This window comes from Tasmannia lanceolata, unplaced genomic scaffold, assembly GCF_043159265.1.
Source record: "Tasmannia lanceolata isolate RefF3 unplaced genomic scaffold, GAP_Taslan_0.1 ptg000019l, whole genome shotgun sequence".
Classification (NCBI taxonomy): domain Eukaryota; kingdom Viridiplantae; phylum Streptophyta; class Magnoliopsida; order Canellales; family Winteraceae; genus Tasmannia; species Tasmannia lanceolata.
Genome location: NW_027518696.1, coordinates 30,075,649 through 30,096,036, shown reverse-complemented (window position 1 = coordinate 30,096,036; position 20,388 = coordinate 30,075,649). Strand labels below are relative to the sequence as shown.

The 20,388-nt window shown below is 42.8% G+C and overlaps 1 protein-coding gene across 1 annotated transcript in view; it reads right to left on the bottom strand.

Moving 5' to 3' along the window:
- Positions 1-20,388, bottom strand: part of LOC143852602 (villin-2-like) — a 101,298-nt gene that overhangs the window by 5,574 nt on the left and 75,336 nt on the right. The gene's annotated exons all lie outside the window — the stretch shown is intronic.

Genomic DNA, 20,388 nt, shown 5'->3' with positions numbered 1-20,388 from the left:
TCTAGAGACTAGCCAGGTCTCATAGGAAGTGGCACCACTCCCACACTCACATAGGTAGACTTATTAAGAGTGCAATGTAACTAAAACTTTCCAACACCATATTATAAGTCTATTAAGAGCCCATGCTCAGCCTTTTCCTTTTAAACATTACAGGTACGAAGCACTTTACCTTGGGATGGCAAATAAAATATATTATAGTGCTTGCAATCACTCCATATGATGTAATTGGACTCCTTGAACTCAAGACTTTGATATTTATTCAAGTGTTAAGTTGAGGTTTCATCATTGGTGATTATTAGTTAATGGCTTTAACCCCATCCCTATTGATGTTTTACACATCAAGTCTCTTGCAAGAGCTTTAGTTAAAGGATCGGCCAAATTCTTGCTCGATTTCACAGAATCAACAGTTCGTACTCCATTAGTTAGTAACTTCCTTACAATAGTTTGTCTAAGTCCTATATGTCTGGACCTACCATTATAAACATGATTGTATGCCCTTGATAGTGTTGCCTGACAATAACAATGGACATAAATCGATGGCATTAGTTTATGCCATAACGGAATTTCCAATAACAAATTCTGAAGCCATTCATCCTCTTTACAATATGCAACCAAAGAAATAAATTATGCTTCCATAGTTGAAGCTGTTATGTGCGTTTGCTTTTTAGAGGCCCGGGAGATAGCTCCATCACCAAGAGTGAAAATCCACCCACTAGTCGATGCATGGTCTATACAATCAGTTATCCAACTGCCATCAGTGTATCTTTCTATTACTGTTGAATACCCACAATAATATAAACTATATTCTATAGCTCTCTTTAAGTATCTAAATACTCTATATACTGCATTCTAATAAGAAATAATAGGATTAGTGGTAAACCTACTAAGTTTACCTACTACGAATGCAATATTAGGCCTAGTACAAGTCATAGCATACATAAGGTTACCAATAGCACTATCATACTCTTGTGAAATAGTCCTTCCATTATTAGAATATAACCTCCCACTAGGATCAAAAGGTGTTGAAACAAATAAACAATTAAAAATGATTTAAACTTTTTGAGAACTTTAATGGAGAACCTGTAGCGAATTTGGGAGAACTTGATAACGATTTTGATGGTAGAAACCGGAGGATTGTTCGTAGAATCCGAACATCAGAGGTAAGAGTAGCTATGAAAAATACGAAATTAGGTAAAGCTAGGGGGCATGACGATATTCCTATTGAGAGTTGGAGATGCTTGGGTGATTTGGGTTTGGTTTGGTTAACTAGATTATTTAACAATATTTTGAAGACTAAGAAGATGCCTGATGAGTGGAGGAAGAGTACATTAGTACCTATTTATAAGAATAAAGGAGATATTCAGAGTTGCATGAATTACTGGGGAATCAAGCTAATGAGTCACACCATGAAGCTTTGGGAGAGGGTAATTGAGCATAGACTAAGAAAAGAGACTAAGGTGTCAGAGAATCAATTTGGCTTCATGCCCGGACGATCAACTATGGAAGCTATCTTCTTAATTAGGCCCATTAGTAGGAATATAAGCTTAAACGTCCCCAGATTGAGTCTCAACTATGGGTAAAGTGGTCATACTTCCTTCACCTAAATGAGAACTTGATTTAGCGGCTATTAATAGTAATGGAACTCTGTGCAAAGTTTCCTCCCGTGATATGAGTTACCACCCCTTGATCACTTATACTACCCCAAACATCTGACTGCATTTTCCAACTGAAATGTAATATGACTACCGTCATCCCATTTCGAGGACTCACGGAAATACCTCGGATAGTGCCACAATCTATTCTACGTACAATAATGTGTTGAACTACTTCAACAAGTCGACGCGTGAGGTATCCATTTGTCTATCATTATAGACAATTCAATCCGTATTATCTATCTTATTGGCAGTTGTTCCTTATTTCAGCATATTGATTTCTGCCTATTAATGGAGAGATTTAGAGAAAATAAAAAGGACTTTCATATGGTTTTCATTGATTTGGAGAAAGCGTATGATAGGGTTCCTAGGAATGTTATGTGGTGGGTCCTTGAAAGGAAAAAAGTGCCTACTAAATATGTTGATGTGATTAAGGATATGTACGATGGAGCAATAGCTAGTGTCAGAACCACGGATGGCACGTCTAATAAGTTTCCAATTACAATAGGACTGCACCAAGGATCAGCTCTAAGTCCTTATCTTTTTACGCTAGTTATGGATGAGCTTACGGAGGGTATCCAGGATAAGGTGCCGTGGTGTATGTTATTTGCAGATGACAAAGTATTAATCGACGAAACCAAAGCAGGAGTAAATGCTAAGTTAGAGCTATGGAGAACTACTTTGGAATCCAAAGGTTTTAGATTGAGTAGGACTAAGACAGAATATATGGAATGCAACTTTAGTAATGTAAGGAGGCGGGATGAGGATGTAGTAAATATGACTCGACAGGAGGTACCTAAGAGGGATATCTTTCGCTATCTTGGTTCAATTCTACATAAGAAAAGAGAGATTGAAGAGGATGTTAACCATAGAATAAGAGCAGGTTGGTTGAAGTGGAAGCTTGCCTCAGGAGTTCTGTGCAACCGTAAAATCCCTACGAAGTTGAAGGAAAAGTTTTATAAGACAACTGTGAGGCCAGCCATGCTGTACGGCTCAGAATGTTGGGCCACCAAGATGCAGCATGTACATAAGATGAGTGTAGCAGAGATGCGAATGCATAGATGGATGTGCGGCCACACAAGGTAAGATAGAATTAAAAATGAAGACATTCATAAAAGGTGGAGGTGGCACCAATTGAGGAGAAGATGAGATAGCACCGCTTAAGATGGTTTGGACCTATCCAACGTAGGCCTTTGGATGCTCCGGTGAGAAGAGGCGACTCGTGCCAAATTGATGGAGTAAAAAGAGGTAGGGGCAGACCGAAAACAACTTGGGTAGAAAAAGTGAGGAAAGACTTGATAGCTAGGAACATAACAGGGAATATGACCTTAGATAGGATAGAATGGAAGAAAATGATCCACATAGAAGAACCCGACTAGAGCTAGGATTAGAGCCGGATAGATTCCTTTCACATTCTTCATGAAATTTTTCTAAAGGATTCATTTAGCCGACGCCAACTAGTTTGGGACAAAGGCTTTGTTGAGGTGAGTTGAGTTGAGTTGCGTTGAGTTGAGTTGAGAACTTTTTCTATATAATGTGATTAGGTTAGAATCAAACCATTATCATTTCTTTTGATTTTTATATCCAAAATTACATCTGCTTCACCCATGTCTTTCATATCAAAGTTTTGAGACAAAAATAATTTAGTACTTTGAATATACTCAATATATGCATTAAGTATTAACTTGTCATCAACATATGAGCAAATTATAACAACTTTGTCACCCTTAAAATTATTATAAATACATTTATCTGATTCATGTATTCTATAGGCATTTGACACTAAAACTTGATCAAATCTTTCATGCCACTGCTTAAGGACTTGCTTAAGACCATATAAAGATTTGATTAGTTTACAAACCTTATGCTCTTGACCCAGCAAAATAAAGCATTCTGGTTGTCCCATGTATACTTCTTCACCCAGTTGACCATTTAAGAATGCGGTTTTAACATCTATATGGTGAACATGAAGTTTGTATATGGAAGCATGAGAAATCAACACTTTAATGCTGGAAATCCTAGCCACAGGTGGCAGTGTCAAAATAATCAATATCGGGTTTTCGAGTAAACCCTTTGGCAACTAACCTTGCCTTAAACTTCTCTATGGTTCAATATACTTTGATCTTCTTCTTGAAGATTCACTTAGACCTTATAGGTTTAGACCGAGTCGGTAGATCAACCAAAAAGTCTTATTAAATAATCCATTTCGTCATTTATGGCTTCTTTCCAAAAAGCCGCATTTTGTGACTCTATGGCTTCTTTATAGGTTTGGGGGTCACTTTCTATCTTTTGATCGAAGTATGGAGTTTTTCTCTTGTCCCTTCTACTATCTAAGTAAAAAAATCTGGACAAAAACTCTTTTCTTTTTTATCTCTTTTACTTCTTATTTTACTATTCTTCCACAACTCGTAAGGGGTTATATTAGATTTCTTAGTTGGTACCCTATTCAATATGTAACAAGCCGTAAGAAAGGCTTCACCCCAAAAACTCTTATTTAAATTAGAATTTGCAAGCATGCATTCACCATTTCAGTTAGAGTTCTATTCTTCCTTTCCGCTACACCATTTTGTTATGGTGTATAGGGGGCAGAAGTTTCATTGATTATACCTTCCGATTCAAAAAATTGAGGGAAGTGGTATTCACCACCCCTATCAGATCTAAGGCACTTAATCTTTGTTTCATAATGGTTTTCTACTTTAATTTTATAAACCTTAAAATTTTCTAATACTTCATCTTTATGACGAAGTAAATAAACATAACAATATTTAGAATAGTCATCTATAAAAGTAACAAAATATTTTTTACCTCCCTTAGTTGGAAGACTATGTATATCGCATACATCACAAGTACTAAGTGTAATAATTTAGTAGTTCTTTCTACTTTAGGAAAAGAATTAGTAACTATCTTAGTTTGCATGCATATTTTACATTTATCTGCTAAGTCATTTTCATACTTAGGAATTAACTCTAATTTAACCATATCATTCATTTTCCTAGTATTTTTTTGAAAAGTGACTAAGATGTATTGATAATACATACGAAGGTTACATGAAAAGGGACTAGGAGTCCCCCATGGGGTTCATCGCATGGTGGCCTAGGAGAGAACTCCAGGGCCCTAGAAGACAACACTTTTCCCATTTACAAAACTTTTCTCCCTTACATATCCCGTTACATTTTCCTTTCCAAAACACTAAGCGTACAAAAGACTGTGATCTCCACGGAAGTCAGGTATAACACCCCTGCTGGATTTCAAAGTCTTTTCATTCTTCATGAAGGGTATTAGTAGCAATAACGCGATCTTCGTCTAAGAACTTCGGTTAAAGTTGAAACCCGCAATAGTTTTCATGAACACCACCTGTGTCAATTTGTCACAATCTCCCGCGACACTACATTCTCATAGTTTCCAATATCAATGATCACATTGCAAAGTTTTCCCTTCTCCTGTACACCACGTTTTGAAGATGCTATTCTGCAACCACTCTTCAAACGTCCTCACTGTGTGCATTGGACGCCTCACTACAAGGGCATGTGAATCTTTCTCATCGCATGGAGCTTACTTTGTCCTCCTTTAATTCAAATCAAGCCTTAATCATACACTGCACCATCATCTTACTTTCCATCGTTATCATCCAGCTCATATTCGTCATTCTAAACTACAAGATTCTTGGCTGATTTTTGAAGTCAGGTGATTTGTGACCCTCCTGGCCACAGCTGTACATAATATCCATTGACCAGCATGTTGTGCCGATACTCATTTCGCCCGAATGCTAGTTTTGGTCGGCCCACTACCACGGTTAATCACTTGACCTTGTGTGCTTGTTTCTGGCCAAAAATTCTGTGTTGTTTGCGCGGTTCCAGGCAGCATCTACACCTTCTTAACGGTCTTGAAGTTGCACCCTATTCATTGCTCGTCCCTGTTATTAGCTTTTGTCAATTGCACCTCTATTAGTGTCTAATTACATTCCGCTCGCTAATGTCCAGCTAGTTGTTACTCCATATTCCCTCGTGATTAATCAGAAAGGTATTGTGGTTGAATGGTCTTTTGCATCTTCAACCAGATTCAGATATGCTCTCTACGCATCAATATGTACATTGTCTGCACTTGCTACCGCCATGAAGAAGTACAGATCTTCAACTTTTTTTTTTTGAAAATGGAAGTATAGATCTTCAACTTAATGGCTACAAACTCGCTTCTGATTGGGAAGTTACAAGTATTTGACACCTTGACTTCGTTCAAACAATCAAGAACTTCTTTGGGCTGTTCTTCTCCTTTAAAATCTAGTATATCCAATTTGTCATGTGAATCCCTGTCCCACTCGTTGCTTAAGTTCACCCCTAGGCTGTCACCAGCACTTCAGAGTTGTGGCAGCCCATGGAACTGAACCATATCATCATCTAGGGACTGATTTTCATACACCTTAACTGTTGGTGTCTCACTATGCATAGCATGTTGTTAGCCAAAGGATGTTGGCATCGCTATCATAGGGATTTCACATAGTTTGGATGAAAGAAACCGGCATGCTCAAGCTTTATTCACAATTGGTTAATCAATTGTTGCATGTCTTGAAACCAACCTTCCAATTATTCTTGACTCATCATTCTACCATATGCTGCAGTAGAAGACTCTAGTACCCCCAAAATCCTTCTCGAGACATTTTTCCCAACTGCCATTAATCCGCGAATAATCACAGGTTTGAATTGGCTCTAATACCAACTAAAGCAGACAAGACTCGAAAAGTCTCCCTAGAACAGCAACCAAACGAAGTAGAAATGAGAAGTTGGTGGTAATCAAAGAGAAACCCGGAGATTTTCGTCTTCTCAATGACCATTGAAAAATCCTAAAGGCCAAAATCTTCATTCTGTTGCCCCTTTACAATGCTTTCATAACATCTATATTTATAAAATAATCAAACCCCGAAGCCTGACTTTAGAATTAAATAGAAATAACTAATAGAAATTTCCGAAATGCGAGCAGTCAACACGCTCTAACATTCAAAGGCTCCTATAAAGGGTCTGGTAGGTGTTAGAACTTGGAACCAAATGACTAAGTCGGCGACTCAGCTTCTAACGAGAATCCATCTTTATGGTATTTCCTTATATGTGGGGCAATAAATTTTGAACATTGGCAAGGCACTGACCATGAAAATGTCAGCAAGATTCAATGTATTCTCGTCAGTACATATCTAGGGATGTCCATAGTCTTCAGGGAGACTTTAAGTCTACCTGCTAACCTAAATGGATGTGCAAAGTCTTCAAAGGAGACTTTATGTCTTCCTCCTGACCAAACCAAACTCAGTTTTGATAAGCTATACAACGATAAAAAAAATTGCACTAGACGAGGAGCCCAGTCTCCCTTACCCTTTGAAGGAGGGTCTTATATGCAGAATCCCCATGTGATAGGCCAACCCCTGCCATTCACATAAGTTTGTCAAACTTTGTTACTGTTGAGAGATGAAGAATGGGAAGAAAAGGTAAGGTAGAGAATGCTTCCTCCTCACATATATATATATATGAGAAAAGGGTTCTTGAGGTTAACCTCATATAGCTTATATGAGGTGGCGCTCACAAAACATAAGGGGCCCACATTATTAGGATGATCCAAAGCATTCATTTGAAAGGCCCCATCATAGATAGGGTGTGTACAAAAAATCAGCTCCATTGGATCATCCTAACCCATCCAAAAGTGGAGGGCAAAATGGATAGACACTTTTTGCCCACAAATCTGCTCATTTTTCCTTCACTTTTGGAGGGATTAGGATGATCCAATGGAGCTGATTTTTGGTACACACCCTATCTATGATGGGGCCTTGCAAATGAATGGTTTGGATCATCCAAACAAAGTGGGCGCCTTATGTTTTGTGTGCGCCACCTCATATAAGTTTATATGAGGTTAACCTCAGGAACTCTATTCTATATATATATATATATATATATATATAGAGGAAAGTGTTTCTAGTCCGGCCGACTAGAGATCATTCTCTACTCCGCCACCCAAAAACACATGGGTCCCACATATTTTGTGGTGATCTAAAGCATTCATTTGATAGGCCTCATCATAGATAGGATGTCCACAAAAATTCAGCTTCATAGGATCTTCTTAACCCTTCGAGTTGTGGAGTTAAAAAATGGACAGATTTGTGGCGGTTTTTAGCCGTCCATTTTAAGCTCCACAAATCATAGGGTTGGGATGATCCTATGAAGCTAATTTCTTGTGGACACCGTCTCTATGTCAGGCCCCATCAAATGAATGCTTTGTATCACCCAAATATGTGGGACCCATGTGTTTTTGGGTGGCGGACTAGAGAATGATCTCTAGTCGGCCGGACTAGAAACACTTTCCTCATATATATATATATATATATATATATATATATATATATATATATATATATATATATATATAGGAAGAAGAATATTTGAAGACCAGGCTTCACCTGAATCAGCATCGGATGTAATGGTTCAAGAAACATGGCAAGCTAAAGGCAACCAAATGATGCCTTGTTCCAATTTTCTATTGGCAAAAAATGCCCCAGTAAGGTACGTTGTGATGTTGTTGACATGGACTTAGGTATAATTGTTGGAATATGTAACTTGCCTAAGGGCATTTAGGACTTTGTACATTCCTTTATGTTTTAGTATAAAGATATGAGTCAGGGGGAGATTTACTCTAAGGAAAAATCATTATTGATGGTCCAAGACCATAGATATTGATAGATGGAACTGCCATCTATTTGTTGAACAGACAGATCGGCCGAAAAAACCATAACTATACTTAGCAATGAAACACTGGGAAAAGCCCACATACGACGAAGATTTTTTGTTGCGGTCGGAACAAGCAGAAGTCCCAATCCTATTAACTCATTCATTTTTCTCTCTAAACTTTTTGTTAACATGGTATCAAAGCCTTAGGGTTTTCTGATCCATAGGGTTCTCTATCAGCCTTCACCTTCTCCGCCACCCTCATATAGCCGAAACCCCCCTTCCCTCTCGTCGCGAAACCCTAACCCCAGCCCCAACTCCGGCCAAACTTTCATCTGAGGCAAAACGGTATGCTGTCTTTTCTTCTTGAGGAGTCGTTCCCCCCGCCCTTCATCTCCTCTGCCACCATCTTCTCTTTCCCTGCGCACCCCCTGCTCCTCTCTCTGCTCGCCCCCTTGCAGCCACCAGCACATCCCGACCTATCCACCCCCACCCCCACGGGGCAGCCGCAGCTCCTGGCCGGCCCCACCCACCCAGGAAAAATCTCCCTGGATTTTAGATTTGCACCCCCCCTAATTTTCCTCGGAAAATATTTTCTGCCCAGCCCGAAAAAAATTTCCAGGAACGAGGATTTGCACACCCCCCCCCACCCACATATTCACTTTCCTGGAAATCTGTTTCCAAGGCTCCGATCCACCCCTTCTATGGGATTTTTTTTTCCAGTCCCCAATTCCTGGGTTTGCAGGTAAGCTCCCCCCCCCCCCAAAAAGTTTTTCAACCCACATCATTCTTCCTCCTCTCCCTTTCATCCCTCTGTAAAACCTAAAACTCTTTTCTCCCTCTTAATATGTGTTAGATCTTCATCTCCTATTCTACTTTGATTCTTGTTTGTCTTTGCTTGTGCCCCATGGCTTCTGTCTTGTCAAGCTTCGTCGATGACCATAATTCTTGGAGCCGCGTCTAGCTTTCTTAACGTGTCCTAATTTCCCCACCTATTCAATTATCTACTGTTATTCGTCTTGGTTTGAGTTGTCTGTTTCTTTCTTGCTGGTTGTTATGGAGGAGGTGATTGACCATCCTTCCACAGGAGTGGCTCCTGGTGTTCGTCTGACACCCTCTTTGGTGTCTTCTTCGTCATCATCTCTCTGTGGATGGATCATTCCCACAGATCACTACTGTTAAGTTGGATGGGGCAAACTACGTTACTTGGAAAGCAGCCGTTGAGAAGTATCTTATTGCCCGTGGGAAAGCCCACGTCATTCGTCGTGATCCTCCTCCTAAGACGGATCCCACCTTTGATCGATGGGAACAGGAGGATGCTCTTGTTTGTACCCTTCTGTGGCAGAGTATGGCCCCTCACATCTCTGGGCCATTGATGCTTCTGCCTACTGCGAAACGAATCTGGGATCAGGTTACTCTTCTTTACTCTGGCGTGGCAAACATTAGTCGGATCTAACTACCTATTCTAAGTGGGTGCGTTTCCGCCGTGGTGATCTCCCTCTTGCCACCCATTACAGCCAGTTCATTGGCCTATGTCAGCAGCTTGATGTTTACATGCCGCTTACCACGGATCTCACAGAGGCTGCCCGTCAGAGGGATCAGATCCGTGTTGTGCAGTACCTTGAGAGTTTGGGTCCAGAGTACATGCATCTTCGTCAGTAGATTATCGGTTCTGGCGATATTCCTTCCCTTCCTGAGGTTTACTCCCGCGTCCAGCAGTGCTCTCCTAGTGATCCAGTGATATCTGTTCCTATTGATGGTTCTGCACTCGCGACCTATGATGGCAGTACTCGTCCGCCTCGTGGTGGGGCCTCCTCTGGTCGTGGTCGTGCCGGCCGTGGTGATGGTCGTTCTGGTGGTGGCCGTGGCCGTTCTTTTTGCACTCACTGTCAGCGCGAGGGACATTATATCGACCATTGCTATACCCTGCATCCCGAGCTTCGTCAGGCACGCTCGGCTCACATGGGTGCTACTACTGCTTCTGCTTCAGATTCCGCTCCCTCTGCTTCTGTTCCTGTGCCAACGGATTCCACCTATACATTATCCTGTGCCGATTATGAGGAGTTCCAGCGTCTGAGGCTCAGTTCTCGTCCTCCCTCTGCAGGTTTCGCTCAGCCAAGTAGTTCACCCACTACCCTTCTATCTAGCTCAAGGTCATGGATCATTGACTCTGGCGCATCCAACCACCTGACTGGTAACTCTTCTCAGCTTCATTCTTTTCGCTCCTTCTCGTCTCCCTCTCAGTCTATCACCCTTGCTGATGGGTCCACTACACCTATCACTGGTGTTGGTCATATCTCCCCTCATCCTGCTCTTACCTTATCTTCTGTTTTATGTGTACCAAAATCACCATTTAGTTTACTTTCAGTTAGCCAAATTAATAAATCTCTTCACTGTTCTATCTCATTTTTCCCATCTTACTGGTTGTTTCAGGATCTCTCGACTGAGAAGACGATTGGAAAGGGTCGTGAGGTAGATGGACTCTATCGTCTTGACTGACGGCCGCTTACTGTCTTACATAGCTCTGTGGATACATTTCAGTGGCATTGTCGCCTGGGGCAACCTTCACTTTAGCGGCTGCAGCAGACTTCTCTGGTTCCCGGACCTTTTTCTAGTTTTCAGTGCTAATCATGTGAACTCGGGAAACACCGTCGTGTGTCGTTTCCTTCCAGGGTCATTAGTCGAGTGTCTAGTCCATTTGAATTAGTCCATTCTGATGTATGGGGACCCTCTAGGGTCGCGTCTAGTACTGGCTTTCGGTATTTTATTGTGTTTATTGATGACTTCTCACGCATGACCTGGTTATATTTACTGAAAAGTAGATCTGACGTGTTCTTTGCTTTTCGCACATTTCATTCTGAAATTAAGAATCAATATAATTGCAATATTAAATGTCTTCGTACTGATAATGCTAGAGAATACTTTTCTGATACTAATGGCTTTCAATCCTATCTCTCCCAACATGAGATTCTACATTAGTCTTCATGTGCGTACACCTCTCAACAAAATGGTGTTGCTGAGAGGAAACTTCGTTATTTGCTTGAAGTAGGTCGCACTCTTCTTTTTCAGATGATTGTTCCTAACGCAGATGAGTGTTCCTAAGGCATACTGGAGTGATGCCCTTCTCACGGCGTGTTTCTTAGCAAATCGCCTTCCTTCCTCCGTCTTAGAGGGTGCTTCTTCTTTCGAGATTTTATCTCTTGGTAAGGAATAGTTTCCTCTGACACCTCCTGTATTTGGATGCATTTGTTTTGTTCATCACCTTGGACCTGGCCGTGACAAACTCGATCCCCGATCTGAGCGTTGTGTCTTTCTGGGGTATTCCCGTACGCAGAAAGGCTATCTTTGCTATAGCCCTCGTCTGCATCGCTGGTTTGTCTCAGCCGATGTTACGTTCTTTGAGTCTGAGGCATTCTTCAAACATAGCGCGTAATCTTTCACCCCTTCTCTCGAGTCCGAGGTCTCGCTTCCCTTACCAGATCTACCTGCTTCTCTTCTGTCATCTCCTGTTTCCGTGCAAACAGCTTCTGCAGATTCTACTTCTTCTGCCACGTTGGAGAAGCCAGCCCCACCTAAAATTAGACAGCAGTATCAGCGGCGCCAAGTTACAGATAGGTCTCTTCTACCTCCTCTCGCACAATCATCTTCTGAGCCAATGATCCCTCTCTCCCGCTCTCAGGTATCTTCTCTTCCGCCTTCCCCTGTTGTTTCTGATTCTCCTATTGCATCTCGTATGAGATCCCGTTCCACTGCATATCCTATTTCGAATTTTGTTTCTTATGATAAGCTCACCAGTACCTTCCAGAGCTTTGTTTCCTCTTTGTCTTCTATGTCTTTACCACAGTCAGTGGCTGAGGCTCTTGAACATCCTGGTTGGCATGATGCTATGAACCTAGAAATGGACGCTCTTCATAGTAATGATACATGGGATCTGGTTTCCCTACCCCCTGGTGGTGCCCGTCCTGTTGGTTGTCGGTGGGTTTTCTCCATCAAATACCTCCCTGATGGTACTGTCGAGCGCTTAAAAGCACGGTTAGTCGCGAAAGGAAACACTCAGACTTTTGGTGTTGACTACACTGAGACCTTCAGTCCAGTTGCGAAAATTCCCTCTGTACGTGTACTCATGTCTCTTGTTGTTAATCATAGCTGGCCCCTTCATCAGCTGGATGTGAAGAATGCCTTCCTCCATGGCGACCTGACTGAGGAGGTGTATATGGAGCAACACCAGGGTTTGTTGCTCAGGGGGAGACTTCCTCCTACGTGTGTCGCCTACACAAGTCACTCTATGGCCTCAAACAATCTCCATGTGCGTGGTTTGGGAGATTCAGTGAGGCAGTCATGCGCTTTGGCATGAAACAATGCGCAGTGGATCACTCAGTCTTTAGTTATCACTCTTCAGCTGGGTGTATTTTGTTGATAATTTATGTGGATGACATAATCATCACAGGGAGCAATTCACAAGATATACAGCGTTTGAAAACCTTCTTGCAAAAGGAATTCTCTACTAAGGATTTGGGTCAGCTCAGGTATTTCTTGGGGATAGAGGTTGCTCGTTCTTCTAGAGGCTTGTTTCTATCACAGAGAAAGTATGTCTTGGACTTGCTAAAAGAAACAGTCAATCTTGGAGTTAAACCAGCTTCTGCACCCATGGATCCTAATGTGAAACTCGTTCCAGAACAAGGAGAGTTATTGAAGGATCCTGGCAGGGATCGCAGGCTTGTCGGTAAACTTATATATCTCACGGTTACTCGGCCAGATATTTCATATGCTGTTGGAGTTGTCAGTCAGTATATGAGCTCTCCACGTACTTCTCACTGGGCTGCGGTGATACAGATTCTCAAGTATTTGAAAGGGGCTCCAGGGAAGGGATTGATGTTCAAAAGACATGGCCATATGAAAGTTGAAGGCTTCTCTGATGCAGATTGGACTGGATCCCCAACAGATAGACGATCCACCACTGGGTATTGTACATTTGTAGGTGGCAATCTTGTTTCATGGAAGAGTAAGAAGCAGGATGTTATAGCTAAGTCTAGTGCAGAGGCTGAATACAGAGCAATGGCACAGACAAGCACAGAACTTATTTGGCTACGTTCACTTCTTTCTGAAATTGGCTTCATTTCATCTTCTCCTTCGCAGCTTTATTGTGACAACAAAGCTGCAATATGCATTGCCAACAATCCAGTCTTCCATGAGCGCACCAAACATATTGAAGTGGTTTGTCATTTTATGCATCAAAGAATCCAGAAAAGAGAGATTTGCACTGTGTTTACTCGGTCAGGGGACCAATTAGCTGATATGTTTACAAAGTCCTTAAATAAGTCAAAATTGAGTGATATATGTAACAAGCTAGGAATGTATGATATCTACATTCCAGCTTGAGGGGGAGTGTTGGAATATGTAACTTGCCTAAGGGCATTTAGGACTTTGTACATTCCTTTATGTTTTAGTATAAAGATATGAGTCAGGGGGGTATGAGTCAGGGGGAGATTAACTCTAACTAATTCATTTTTCTCTCTAAACTTTTTGTTAACAATAATTATTCAAATTCATCTTACTACTAGAGTATCTGACAATTATTCCTGATAGCCTAAGTGGAATATAATGAATAACAAAAATGGAAGCCCCTTCCTGGATTTCTATTCTCTGTTATGACCTCATTTGCGACTCTATACAACTTCCTTTGTTGATTTTGTGATTTGCTCTAATTATTCTGCTCCAAGATTGTCTCTGCTTCACGGGAAATACAAACAAGAAATTCCAATGCATGAATACAAAAGATCACTACTACGTTATGTTTTTAGGTAGGGAAAACTATCATATTGCCTGAAGACCTGCGCTAGATCTACAATCCAAAACTAGGGGTGGATTGTGGTATATTCCGAAACCAATTGACATAGACACCCTAAGTGGTGATCAATGACACGTAAACTAAATAAGGTGTTTTTGAATACTACATTTTGCATTGTTTAACAGTACAAAGCATATGACATAGGTAGAACGGTACTTGTCATAAACGGCATAGTTGTACAGGACGTATACCATTGAACTAGCATGGTGATATACAGTATAATTCCAATAGAATGTTCTACATTATACACGGTTAGATAGCATTTGTGTGTGTTTGTGGCCTAAGGGCATAGTGGTCATTGTATCCTCTCTTTCTATATAAATACATTAGTGAGGGGGAGAATACCCTAACAACTTTTCTTTTCACTTTGTTTTGTTAACATGGTATCAGAGCCCTAGGGTTGTGATCCCTAGGGACAACCCCCAAACCCTAACCCAAAGCAAGAATCATACCACTACACCTTCTCCACCCAAACCCCAAACCCTAACCCAAAGCAAGAATCATACCACTACCCGTAACCCCAAACCCTTGCCATAACCCCACACCCTTTCCGTAACCCCAAACCCATTGCCATAACCCAAACCCATTGCCGTAACCCCCTCATCCCCTGTTTTTTTGGCCGTACCACCCGCCCCCCTCCCAGTATCCCAAAACCCGCTCTGTATCCCATCCCCTCTCTCTCCTGTATTGCCGTACCCACCCGCCCTCCCTTGTTTACCGTACCCACGCCCCTCCCCCCCTTCACCCCCTCGTCTCAACCCCCCTCCTCTCCTCTCCAACAGCTCCAATCCTTCTTTTTTCTCTCCCTTGAACCCTTGATCTCCCTCTTCTCCTCTATACCTATTTCTACATGTTTGCCCGTGCTTCTACCTCTCCCTTTCTATGTCCGTTTATCGGGGCCGTCGTGATCTCTCTTCTTCTATCTGACTATGCCGTGGTGGTTACAAGTCTCTCTCTCTATTTCCTTGTCTGTTATAATGGATCCTCCTATTGTTACGGATCCTCCTGTAAGCCCATCTCCTACTGACAGTGTCTCCACTTTACCCACCGGTCCTTCGTCTAACTACACTCCCTCTTCTTATTCTCCTTCTTTAGACTAGCCCTTTCCTCAGATGACTTCTGAGAAACTCGATGGCTCTAATTATCCTAGCTGGCGTCAGGCCGTCGAGATATACCTTCTTGCCAAGGGTCGTGTGTCCCTGATTGAGCACGATCCTCCTTCCTCTTCCGATCCCTCTTATGACCGCTGGCGGCAGGACGATGCTATGGTCCACACTCTCCTCTGGCAGAGTATGGTTCCGGATGTTTCAAGACCGATGATGAGCCTGCTCTCGGCCAAGGCTGTCTGGGATCACACTGCTCTCATTTACTTTGGGGTTGATAACCTCACCCGCATCTTTGCTACTTATTCTGAGTGGATTCGATTGGAGCGTGGGGATGACTCTCTCTCTCTCTCTCTCTACCCATTACAGCCACTTCGCCTCTCTTTGCCAGCAGTTGGATGCCTTCATGCCTCTTACTTCTGATGTTACGGTCCTTGCTCGTCAGGGGGACCAACTTTGGGCCATTCATTACCTTCACTCATTGGGTCTGGATTTTTTACCTTTTCGCCAGTAGCACCTTGGATCAGGGTCTCTTCCCTCTCTTACTGAGATCCATTCACAAACCCAGCAATGCGCACCAGGTGGCTCCTCCACTGCTCTTCCTATTGAGGGCTCCGCCGTTGTTGCCTCTGATGGTGGCTTCCGCTCATGCCGTGGTGGTGGCCAAGTTGGCCGTAGTGGTGGTGGACATGATTTTGTTGGTGGCAGAGGCTCTGATGGCAGGGGTCGTTCTTACTGCACTCACTGCCGATGGGAGGGCAATCATGTTGATATTTGCTACACAGTCTTCAGCCAGAGCTTCAGCCTCCCCGATCAGCACATCTTACCACTTCTGATCCCATTGCTGAGACACCATCTCCCTCCATCCTTGGCAGTGCTCCATCCGGCAACACTTTTACCATATCCAGAGCAGACTATGATGAGTTGCAGCGTCTTCGCCTTAGCAGTCATCCACCCACTGCTGGTTTTGCACAGATAGGTAGTTCACCCACTACTCTTCTTACTAGGTCGAGTCCCTGGATCATTGATTCTGGGACCTCCAATCAGCTGACTGGTAGCTCCTCCTCGCTTAGTTCTTTCCGTCCTTTTCATTCTCCATCTTGGACAGTTACTCTTGCTGATGGGACTACAGTGCCCATCTCTAGTGTTGGGACCCTTACTCCCCATCAGGGCTTTAACTTATCCTCTATTCTGTGTATCCCCTAGTCCCCTTTTAACCTACTGTCTGTTGGTCAAATTACCGAAGCCCTTAATTGCTCTGTCTCATTTTTCCCTTCTTATTGTCTGTTTTAGGATCTCTCGACTAGGAGGACAATTGACTCGGGATGTGAGGTGGACGAACTCTATCAGCTTCAGCAAACACCACCGCCCACCATTTTGCATAGTTCGATGGACTCTTATCAGTGACATTGCCGCCTTGGTCATCCTTCTCTTCAGCTTCTCCAGCAGACTTCGGTTGTCTCTTCACAGCTTCACAACTTCAGTGCACACCACCGCCCACCATTTTGCATAGTTTGGTGGACTCTTATCAGTGGCATTGCCGCCTTGGTCATCCTTCTCTTCAGCGTCTCCAGCAGACTTCGGTTGTCTCTTCACAGCTTCAGCCCTTTCAATGCGAGTCATGTGAACTTGGAAAACACCATCGTGTGTCTTTTCCCTTCGTCGAGTGCCTTGTCCTTTTGAGTTAGTTCATTCAGATGTACGAGGTCCCTCGAGAACCACTTCTCTTACTAGATATAGATACTTTATTGTTTTTGTGGATGATTATTCCCGGATGACATGGTTGTATTTATTAGAGGATAGATCTGAAGTCTTTATTGTTTTTCGCTCTTTTAATGCTGAGATTGTCACTCAATATTCTTTACCTCTTAAATGTTTGCGCACCGATAATGCTCGAGAGTACACCTCTCATGTCTTTCAGGATTACCTCACTTCTCATGACGTCCTCCATCAGTCCTCTTATGCTTACACCTCCCAGCAGAACGGTGTAGCTGAGAGGAACTAGGGTTATTTACTTGATATGGCTCGCACCATGCTTTTTCAAATGCATGTTCCCAAATTGTATTGGAGCGACGCTAGCCAACCGTTTACCCTCTTTCGTTCTAGCCGGCCAGTCTCCCTTCTCGGCTCTACACCCTCAGGCTGACCCCTTTCCCCTTACTCCATGGATATTTGGTTGTCTCATTTCCCTTCAGGGTGACCCCTTTCCCCTTATCCCAGGTTTGGATAAGTTAGACCCCCGGGCTGAGCTCTTTCTGGGATACTCTCATACCCAGAAGGGGTACAAATGTTACAGTCCTAAACTTCGTCGCCTTTTGGTATCCGCCGATGTTCCCTTTTTTGAGTCCCGTCCCTTCTTCTACGCACGACCCACCTACCTCTCCTTTATGTCTCCCTCTTCCGGTTCTTTCCGACCCAATCTCTCCACCCCTTCCTTCCTTAGATGTACCTATTTCCTCACCTGTCACAGCTTCTCCTCCTCAACAGGGTACGACAGTTCCTCCTCTGCCTGCTACTACGAGGTTCTATCACGGAGTCAGCGAGTGGCTTCTCCTCCTCCTCCTCCCCCCGAGGCATCGTCCCTTCAGCCGGAGATACCGGCTTCTACCTCTCAGGTACCCTCTTCCTCTTCTTCTATTGTACCTGTCGATGCTCCTATTGCAACACGTACTCGTTCACGCACTGCTGCTCATCCTATTTCATCTTATGTTTCCTATGATTATCTCACCCCGCATTTCGTACCGTTGTTTCCTCCTTGTCGTCTGTTACTTTGCCTGAGTCTGTGCAGAGGCTCTTGCTCACCCTGGGTGGCATGTTGCTATGGACAGTGAGATGGCCGCCCTCTAGGCCAATCATACTTGGGATATAGCTCTTCTTCCTCCTGTTGCGCATCCTGTTGGTTGTAGATGAGTCTATGCCATCAAATATTTTCCAGATGGGACGGTTGAGCGCCTTAAGGCACGCTTGGTTGCCAAAGGATACACGGAGACCTATGGGATTGACTACCATGAGGCCTTCTCTCCTGTTGCCAAGATTCCCTCAGTGTGCGTCTTTATTTCGCTTGCAGTCAATCATGGCTGGCCCTGTATCAGCTGCAGGTAAAAAATGCCTTTCTACATGGAGATTTGGCTAAGGAGGTGTGCGTGGAGCAACCTCCTGGCTATGTTGCTCAGGGGGAGTTGTCTTCCTCAGTATGTTGACTTCGCAAATCATATTATGGGCTCAAACAGTCCCCTCGAGCCTGGTTTGGACGGTTCAATGAGGCCCTCATGAGATATGGCATGAGATAGTGTGCAGTCGACCATTCAGTGTTTAGCCATCAGTCCAGCACTGGTCATGTTCTCCTTATAGTGTACGTGGATGACATTATTATCATAGGGAGTGACACCATTGGCATCCAAAAGCTGAAGTTTTTCCTGCAGAAAGAGTTCTCCACAAAAGATCTTGGCCGCCTTCGATACTTTTTAGCAATTGAGGTAGCTTACTCAGGTACTAGTCTCTTCCTCCCACAGAGGAAGTATGTGTTGGATCTTCTAGATGAGATAGGGTTGTTGGGTATGAAACCAGCCACTACACCTATGGACCCAAATACGAAGCTTCATACAGAAGAAGGTGACTTGTTACATGACCCTGGTAGATACCGAAGACTTGTGGGGAAGCTCATATACCTCAGAGTGACTAGACCAGATATCTCTTATGTTGTGGGAGTTGTTAGCTAGTTCATGAGTGCTCTCCGTACATCTCACTTGGCAGCTGTGACTCAAATTCTTCAACATTTGAAAAGTGCCCCAGAAAAAGGGTTACTCTTCAAAAGACATGGCCATCAGAGGGTAGAGAGATATAGTCATGCTGACTGGGCTAGGTCTCCAGCAGATAGGTGCTCCACTACTGGCTACTGTACCTTTGTAGGAGGTAACTTAATATCCTAGCGAAGCAAGAACCAAAATGTTGTAGCCAAGTCCAGTGCTGAAGCCGAATATCGAGCCATGTCACATACTGGTAGTGAGCTTATCTGGCTTCGATCCCTTTTGTCTGAGATTGGATTTTCCTCATTATCCCCAGCTCAGCTCTATTGTGACAACAAGGCAGCCATTCACATTGCTAACAATCCGGTCTTCCATGAGCGTACGGAGCACATAGAAGTGGACTGTCACTTCATTCGTCACAATATTCAACGGAGAGAGATATGCACTACTTTCACTAGGTCGGCAAACCAGCTAGCTGATGTTTTCACCAAGCCCCTAAGCAAGGCTCGACTTAGTGATATTTGTAACAAGCTTGGAATGCTCAATATATGCATTCCAACTTGAGGGGGAGTGTTAGATAGACATTAGTGTGTACTTGTAGCCTAAGGGCATAATGGTCATTGTATCCTCTCTTTCTATATAAATACATTAGTGAGGGGGAGAATACGCTAACTCAACTTTTCTTCTCACTTTCTTTTGTTAACATACACGTTCCAATAATGACTGCACATATACGGTCAAATACACAGGATATAGTAAAAATGCTTATTCTCTCTTTTATTCACCATAGAAGTTTATGACATTTTCATTATTTAAGTGCCATATGCAAACAAAGTCTCAATTTGCATTTTAGAAAGAAATGTACCCAAGTATAGATAAAATAATGCAAAACAAATACAAGAGAAATCCAACGTTGATTGTCATAAGGGGCTCTATTAATGCAATTATGGGTTATGTCCATGTTCCATGAGCCATTTTTCTACTTATCATATACCCCGGGGTAATTTCTTTTTACGTTATATTTCAGCTGAAGCTTTTGTAGGGGCTACAGAATCCAAATGCCAGGTATCCTATATGGTGTTAATGCCCAAAGAAACAATTACGGCATATTCTACAGTCTACACCTTAATAATGCAAAAAGATCTCACGCTGCATAAACCAGCAAAACCATTATGATTATCAACAGGATTTAGCACGACTTGAGGAGAAACTAATAATATTCTATCCCATCAGTTTAGTTGTTATCATATTCATTAACGTAAACAAATTCTTCGATGGCCTCAGAATCTGGTAAGGACGGAGATCCTACCATATCTCACCAATTATCAGATCCAACTTTAT